This window comes from Pongo pygmaeus, chromosome 13, assembly GCF_028885625.2.
Source record: "Pongo pygmaeus isolate AG05252 chromosome 13, NHGRI_mPonPyg2-v2.0_pri, whole genome shotgun sequence".
In the NCBI taxonomy this organism is placed as follows: Eukaryota; Metazoa; Chordata; class Mammalia; order Primates; family Hominidae; genus Pongo; species Pongo pygmaeus.
The window spans coordinates 18,201,781-18,211,020 of record NC_072386.2 but is presented as its reverse complement, the minus strand read 5'-3'; positions in this window follow the sequence as shown (position 1 = coordinate 18,211,020).

Sequence of the window (9,240 nt, the reverse complement as noted above, 5' to 3'; positions counted from 1 at the left end):
TTTCATGTAATAAAAATACCCATTGTTATCAATGCAGGAATGTGCATTTTTTAGTCACCATAAGATGACAGAGAGCCCTGGGGCCACCCTTTGGTGTCTCCCAGCTTCCGATGGCAGTCAAGCTTGTAGCAGAGGGACCTGCGTCCCATGTGCCCCTCATCTCCACACTGCCCTAGGCTTGGCTAAGGGAACTGTTGTTCTTTATGTTCCCAAGGGCAACTGTGCAAATGTTCCGCTTGCCCTTCAGCATGGGGTGATTCTCCTATGCACAGAAGCAAACACAATGGTTTAAAACAGGGATAACTCAGTAGATTACTCCTGATCCATCCAACTGTGCTTTATCGTCATCGTGTTATAGTTTCTGGGTGGAGCCTATTTTTCCAGCTTTTGGCTGCTCTGAGCCGAAGGATGATAGTAGGGCAGGAGAAGGGGAATTGAATTAATATTTATCGAGGGCCTGACATGAGCCCAGGACTGTGAAGACACCCTCTACACCTGTTATCTTACTAAATCCTCAGTTCAATCCTTTGGGACAAGTGTCACGCTGTTTGCAAATGAGGAAACTAAAACTCATTAAAAAGAAGCGACATGCGCAGATCATGTAGATAATATAGAGTAAGGGTTTAAACTCTGGACTCTTTGGGACCAATATCCATCCTCTTAACTGTTCCACATTTTCTTCCATGTAATGTAGAAATATTTGATTTATTAATAATGTATTCCTTTACAACTTCTGAATGGGATCTGAGATAAATGTATTCATATGCCCTATATATGATAGTTAAGTATAAGGTGAAAATAGGGAACCATTTAGACAAAAGAGAAGATGATTATGTATGAGGCTAACATAGTAAGATCATGAAAATTAAGTTTAGTTTCTCATCTCCGGTTAGACAAGAGGAAGGGAGGTGTGGCAGGTCCCTGGCTCTCCCCATTTCTCAGGGCAGACCTTGGGTTGTGATCTGATCTCATGTGGTTCTCCAAGACCTTCAAGGAAGACTTTCTTCTGTTTTGTTAAGTTTGAGGTTATTTCTTAATTTGTTTGTCATTTTGCTGATTAAGAAGCATAACAGAAATTTATTCTACAGAAAAGGAAACTGATTAAGAAAACGCAGTGCTTTTATCAGGGACTTTCCAGGATAGATGAATAGATACTGTATATTTATTATTTCAACTCGTGAAAAAAATTCAAGGACATGTTATTAAATTGTAGTTTCTTGAAAATCTTTTAACAGTAAATAAATCTAATGCACACCAAGTACTTTGCCATTCAGTGGTCTAACGATAAAAAGAGACAACCTAAAGAATATCTGGCTTGTGTGTTCCTTAGGTCAACATGTGTAAATAACTAGCAGGTTGGAGGCATTATGTTTCACTTCCACACAACCTGTTGCATTTTGCAGGGGTCAATGATTTGGGTGCCAATGTCCCTTTGTTTTTTAAAGGGACAAAATACAACCATAATTTCCCCGAACTATGGATTTTAGACTCTAGTTACATATGGGCTAATTTAAATATTCCAAGTAAAGCATATAAGAAAATATAGTCAAAATAGCATGATAATAATTTGACAAGTAAACATCATCGCACTTTCTAAAGCATCCATCTGTATGATAAATTATATGATCCACCCTATTTATCAGGTCCACCCTAATAACAACCCTCTCTTGAAGGATTATATTACCCTGGTCTTTCAAATGAGGAAATTAACAGTGTTGAGATCCCAACCAAAAGGTCTGGCTTCAGAGCTGGCGTGCTTAGTCACTGTACTGTGTGGCCGCTCTACATTCTAGTTTTATTATTATGATCTGGTTGTAAGTGAGTTTACAAGAGACAAGGGGAGAAGAGTAGGCATAAGATAGAAGCCACGATCTAGAATCACTCATTCAAAATATATGGTTACTATTTCCCTCTTTCCACAGTCACTTAGAAGGCACTCCTGATACATTTTAAACCTAAGTCTTAGAACAGTATTAGATTCCTGAGAAAATGACAGCTTTTCCTCTTTGATAAAAAGTCTTGTATTAATTATGTGTCCCCTTTGCTTTGACTGTTACAATAAAGTCTTATATCTTAAAGACGTCCGCAATGCCAGCCCTCCACAAGTCTCACCTTCAGCATTTTCTTACTATTCCAGTTTACGTTATTTCCTGCTCCTACTTTTTAAGCTTAAATTACTTAATCGTTTTTATGTGGTTATCTATCTTGTCAAGTGACTTGGAAATGGGGCAACAAAATAGAATGATAGATTGGTTTGCATAGGAAAACAGACAGAAAAGGAACGATAGCAATACAGGACCAGATGGATGCTTCCCAGAAGCAAAGAACAGGGGCCCGCGCTTACAGGAGTATGTGGGGACTGATGGATGAGGTTCTTTTTCCCTTCCGGAAGAGGAGCCAAGCTGCTGATGAGTGAGGTAACTAAGAGCTCTGATGCTCTTAGTGAGCTAAGGTCCACCTGCTGCTAAAATTACCTCAAAATACTAAGCTTAAGGTAAAACTCCAGTTTTAGAATCATATTAAAAATAATTTGGTTAAGGATGAGCTGTGAAATAATTAATTGAAATGCTGCTAACTGAGCACTTCAGTTAGTGCTCCTCAAGGCTGTGAGAAACAGGCTTATGCTCCGTTCCTCCTGGGTGCTGTAAAAGGAACATAAAATCTCTGGACCCCAAATTCACTAAGCTGAAGGGAACAGTCAAGCTGAGAACTGGGTCATGCAAATCAGCCTCCCATTTTGTTCCTAAATAAGACAGCTACAGATCTAAAAGGATACATGCCTCCCTCACAATTTGCTCAAAATGAAATTCTTTGTGGGTCCCAAGATCTTTACCCTAAAACAGTTCTGTTGAATTTCACCCAGACAATGCAAGTGAACAGCTTATCTTCACAGATCCCGGGACAAAGGACAAAAGATAAAACTAAAAGTGTCCCCCACCTGCCACCCTGCACCAAAGGAGTCATATCTGATTACTTCCTTCGGAAAGGCTAATCAGAAACTGAAAAGAATGTAACTGTTTGTGTCTCACCTATCTGTGACCTGGAAGCTCCCTCCCAGCTTTGAGTCTTCCTGCCTTTGCTTCCAGTTATTCTGCCTTTCCAGACCCAACCAATGTACTTCTTATATCTATTGATTGATGTCTCATGTCTCCCTAAATGTAAAAATCAGGCTGTGCCCCAACCCCCTTGGGCATATGCTATCAGGACCTCCTGAGGCTGTGTCATGGATGCATCCTCAACCTTGGCAAAATAAACTTTCTAAATTAACTGAGACCTGTCTCAGATCTTCTGGGTTCACAAATGCATATCTGATTACTTCCTCTACTTTATGTTTATTTTATCTTATTTAAAAATGCAGATTCACTGAGTGTGAGATGAATGCATAATTGACTATTTCTCTACCCCTTCCTTTGACATGTGAAATGTGGATTCAGTGCACACTGATCAAAGACTCAACAGAATGTAACTGCCTGCCCCTTTTATCTACCCTCCCCCTTTTTTCTTTTCTTCCTCTTTCTCCTACTGCCTGCTCTTTCCCATTAAATGCTAAAATTCCCAGGCCCTCTTTGGAAAAAGCATGGATCACAGATTGTTCTAGTGGTTTTGTGTTCCTTTTTCCCAGGTGCATTCTTAACCTTGTCAAAATAAACCTGTAACATGATTGAAACGCTCCTCAGTCATTTTCTTTGACTGTCAGTGGTGAAGGTTTGTTGCATGAGTCAACTTCTGTCTCACTCTGAGTCTTCTTCTGGCTGCTTTCAGTGCCAACACAAAGTGCTCCCTCTAACCCCTTGGCTAACATACATTTCTTCTGTCATCACTATCTCTGGGATTTCTGTTTATTGCTTTTGTTATGGCCACTGTCAGCTTTCTTGCATACAAATCCCCAGTTTCTTCTCTATGTGGTTTATATTTAAGGTGAACAAGGGAGTCTCATGGGTTGGAAAGTCACTGTCTGATATGATCCAGACCTTTGGCTGCTCTTGGCTAATGAGCAACCTGGTGAGAAATGGTGGCAATTAGAATGCCATATGAGCTTAATAAAAAGTCTGGGGTGATACACCCAAGGATTTGCTTCTAATTGCATTTACCAGACAGGGCAGTGTTGAGTGCAGACACTTTAAAAGGGGCAATTACCCAGCCTGCTAAACCTGCTATAGATAAAGGAGTGTGCTGGGCAAGGTGCCAGCACATTGTATAAAATGATCATTATAGATTAAAGAAACACAGGCATACCTAGGGCCGTGGGCATTTGATACATCAGATCTAAAAGAATAATACATATGCTTCAGACCAGTTGTAAGAAAATTTACTTTTCTGTATAGCAGGGTCTAAAGTGCATTTCTACGAGGCATAGATGCCTCACTAGAAAACTAAAGAAGTTCTGAAAAAAAGCTAATATGATACTTGAGAGCATGTCTGTTTCCATCTCATCTAAGTCACAGGAAGAGGAAACGGCCGCATTTACGAAAGTGTGAATTGGAAGCTCTGAAAAATGTGACTGGGTGGGATGAAACTCTTGTGTGATACTTTAATAATGGGTATTGGCTAGCTCCTCATTATTTTCCACTGCAGTAAAGTGCGGCATGCAGCAAGATGTCAGTGTAGCATTTACGTATGCAGTGCCACTCTGCTGCAGAGTTTTAAGGAATGAAGATAAGGAAGTGCTACCCGAAAGCTGGCAAATACACCACACATTGAAAGATAAAGAAAATTGACTTTTGCTGAGTACCTGCTTTGTGCTAGGCACTGGTTTCCAAATTTTGCTGCACAATGGAATCATCTTGGATCTTTAAAAACTGTTGATGCCTGGTTCCCACGCCTAATATTTTGACTTCATGGATGTTGCGTGCAATGTGGACGCTGGGTTTCTAAAAGCTTCCCACTTCATTCTAATGTGCAGCAGTTTGGGAATCACCTTACCAGACTATTCCATTTCTTTTTTTTTTCTTTCTTCCTTCCTTCCTTCCTTCCTTCCTTCCTCCCTCCTTCCCTCCCTCCCTCCCTCCCTCCCTCCCTGCCTCCTTCCTTCCTTTCTTTCTTGGTGGAGTTTCACTCCTGTTGCACAGGCTGGAGTGGAATGGCACGATCTCAGCTCACCACAACATCCACCTCCTGGGTTCAAACGATTCTCCTGCCTCAGCCTCCCGAGTAGCTGGGATTATAAGCATGCGCCACCATGCCCAGCTAATTTTCTATTTTTAGTAGAGATGGGGTTTCTCCATGTTGGTCAGGCTGGTCTCGAACTCCTGACCTCAGGTGATCTGCCCGCCTCAGCCTCCCAAAGTGCTGGGATTACAGGCGTGAGCCACTGTGCGTGGCCCAAACCATTCCATTTTTACTCATTATCTCACTTAACCCACAGTGAAGCCTGTTGTTACTAATGAGGTCATACAGGCTAGATGACCCCAGAAAACTTGCCTAGTTTTGGGTAGTGGAATAGACTAAAATCTGATCCTGTGGCTGTAAAACTCCAAAGCTTGGGTTCTTTTCATTCTTCCACACTGGTAGAATTCATGCACTGTAAGGGAAGAAAGGTTTTCTCTTTAATTTTCCCTGTGCTGGTAGCTAGCAGAGAATTGTAATTCATTTAGTAGAGGAAAAAAACCATATATATACTGGGCTATTTTATTAAGGATTGGGTTTTGGTTAAGATCAGACAATGAAACCTATTATAAATTTCCAAAGATATGCAGGTCAGACCATGCTACACCATGTTTCTTGGAGCCCAGAATGCAGAAACAAACATCAAAGTTCTCTTGTAATTTCATGGAAATATTTCATGTTAAAATTGTATTAATTTCAAAAGGTTAGAGTAGAAAATGAGAAGTATACACTTCATTAATTCTCAAGTTCAATATTTGCCAGAAACTTATCTCACCTTCATTAAAGAAAATCTCTTATTACTTGATTTCAGAACACTTACAAAACATACTATGGGCCGGGCGAGGGGGCTCACGCCTGTAATCCCAGCACTGTGGGAGGCCGAGGCTGGCAGATCATGAGGTCAGGTGATCGAGACCATCCTGGCTAACACGGTGAAACCCCGTCTCTACTAAAAATACAAAAAATTTGCCAGGTGTGGTGGCGGGCACCTGTAGTCCCAGCTACTTGAGAGGCTGAGGCAGGGGAATGGCGTGAACCCAGGAGGTGGAGCTTGCAGTGAGCCGAGATCGCGCCACCGCACTGCAGCCTGGGTGACAGAATGAGACTCCATCTAAAAACAAAACAAAACAAAAAATACTATGACATCCTCAGTAGTGACTCAAAATCAGAGTTACAAAAAATAAGTAAAATGAATTTAAAAAAACAAACAAAACATGTTGAGCTAGGAAAACAAACTGAGATTGAAAATACATCCTAAAATAAAATCCTATGTAAAATTCAACATAAATAAGAAGATACTTCTGATGCTATACAGAAGAAAAATAAAATAGATAGGAAAAGAGCTTCTCAGACCAAAATAAAGAAGAGAAGAAAATGGAGGGACGGTCCCGGTAGAATGCCAGAGTAATCTCTTCAGACGCCGTGATCCTCCGGGGCTGTTCTCTTCTCAGGCATCTGAAATTAAGAAAGGAAGCTGCATTTCTCACTCTTATTGTAGTACTTGATTCTCTGTGTTTAGATGTGCGCTACCCATGTCCAATAATATTGAACATATAGATTTATATCTTGCTTTTTCTGTGTATTTGTCATGTCCGTGTTTGACAAATGTTCATATTTATTACATTTAATAACAACAGAAGCTTATCGCCACACGTTGGGTGTTAAAATTTTCTTAACTATTTTCTTACTCTTGGATATTTAGACTATTTTCACTTTTTCGATGTAACGTTGAACGTCTTGTAAACATAATTTAAAAAAAATGGCCAGCGGGCGCGGTGGCTCTCGCCTGTAATCCCAGCACTTTGGGAGGCCCAGTCGGGCGGATCACGAGGTCAGGAGATCGAGAAAATCCTGACCAACATCGTGAAACTCCGTTACTACCAAAATACAAAAATTAGCCAGGCATGGTGGCACGTGCCTGTAACCCCAGCTACTCAGGAGGCCGAGGCAGGAGAATCGCTTGAACCAGCGAAAACACCCGGGCGCTGTGGCTCACACCTGTAATCCCAGCACTTTGGGAGGCGGAGGTCACAAGGTCAGGAGATCCATCGAGAACATTTTGGCTAACACAGTGAAACCCCATCTCTACTAAAAATACAAAAAAATTAGCCGGGTGTGGTGGCGGGCGCCTGTAATCACAGCTACTCAGGCGGCTGAGGCTGGAGAATCGTGTGAATCCAGGAGGCAGAGGTTGCAGTGAGCGGAGATCGCACCACCACACTCCAGCCTGGGTGACAGAGCGAGACTCCATCTCAAAAAAAAAAAAAAAAAAAGATAAAAACTTGTCTTAGGATAAATTCCTGGTAGTGAGATATTAGTTAAAGGAGGATGAAATTTTTATAAATTATATAGCATCTGTATGTTACTTTCTGAATGCATCCATTAGGTTACAAGGTCACAAGCAGCACATGGTGCATCCCGTTCTCCACAGGACTGCCAGGAAAGGCTTATCTTTTCACAGAGATTTTATTAGTAATTAGACATAAAATGGTGCTTTGAACTACTGTAACTTGCATGTCTATGGGTATTAGATAAAATTTTTCTCACTTTTTAAACTATTTACATTATCTCATATGTGATCTTGACAATAGCGTTTTTCCCTTTTGTTTTTTACTGCTCTTGAATTTCCTCCTATTTTTTGAAATAACTTACTTAATGTAGAGAGTTGTCCTCATAATGGTAGTATTCTTTGCAATATTTCCCAGCTTCATTGCGTTCCTTATATAGCTCTACTTATGCAGATATTTTCATTTTTATGCATTTAATTTTTTAAAGAATATCTTCTATTGCTTATAATCTGTGAAAGTTTGTATTTCTTCATTTCTGCTTAGACCTAGTGACTCCCTCATTTTATTATCTGTGAGCTTTTCTCTCCATTAGGTTAGCACAGCCTTCTATAATCTGGCCTTATTACACCTTACAGAAGCATCATTTGACACACTTCAACTCAGCACCTCAGATCTATTTGGCCCATCCCTTTTCTTCCACACAAACATACCATGTTCATTTATGCCTTGGGGCATTTGGCCTGTCTTAGATGCCTGCCCATTCTTATTTCCTCTACCCATTCAAAGTCTACCTATCAGGGGGACAGATGCCTTGATTACACTCCTCCCCTTGATTTACTTAGTCACATGAACTCCTATAACCTCCTATAACTTGCATAGTCAATATTTATTTATTTATTTATTTATTTTTTTGAGATGTTGTCTCGCTCTGTCACCAGGCTGGAGTGCAGTGGCGTGATCTTGGCTCACTGCAAGCTCTGCCTCCCGGGTTTATGCCATTCTCCTGCCTCAGCCTCCCAAGTAGCTGGGACTACACGTGCATGCCACTATGCCTGGCTAATTTTTTTTGGTATTTTTAGTAGAGACGGGGTTTCACCATGTTAGCCAGCATGGTCTCGATCTCCTGACCTCATGATCTGCACATCTCAGCCTCCCAAAGTGCTGGGATTACAGTTATGAGCCACTGCGCCTGTCCCATAGTCAATTATTATAATTTGGCAATTACCTGTAATTATGTAGTCTCTTGCATGTATTTCAAATGTGTTAGCCTTGTCTTCTTAGACAGACTGTGAGAATTAAGACCTATATTTCAGTGGTCTTTATAGCAGCTCTGATGACTGTTAAATACATTTTTGAGTACCCTACATACTCACTGCATATTTAACTGGTTAAGAATTAAATAAAGAAGTGAATTTTTATCTGCAACTCAGTGGGTCAGGCCCATTGAACTCCAAGTGTCTCCAAGTCCTCATCACCTGCCTTTGAGTGACATGACTCACTCAAAGGCAGGTGATAAGAAACAAGAAAACTGGAACTCATACTTTCAGAGATTTTCCTGCCTCAGATGTAAAGTCTCCTGGCTACTGGAGACTAGAAGATGACTTCTAAACTGATTCTGACAGGATTCTAACTTGGAACCCTATTATATTCTGTTTCCCTCACTGGTCTCTTTACCCGCTCCACACTAGGTGGTACCAGTACTGAGAACTAATTCCCTTCTAAATTCTAAACTCTAAACTGTGTCCACTTTCATCTCACTTATCCTGCCAGTCCCTCCACTCCCTTTCAAGTTTCCCCCTGAAAGCTTCAATTTGTTCTCTTTGGTTCTGATCGTGTTCATCAGCAC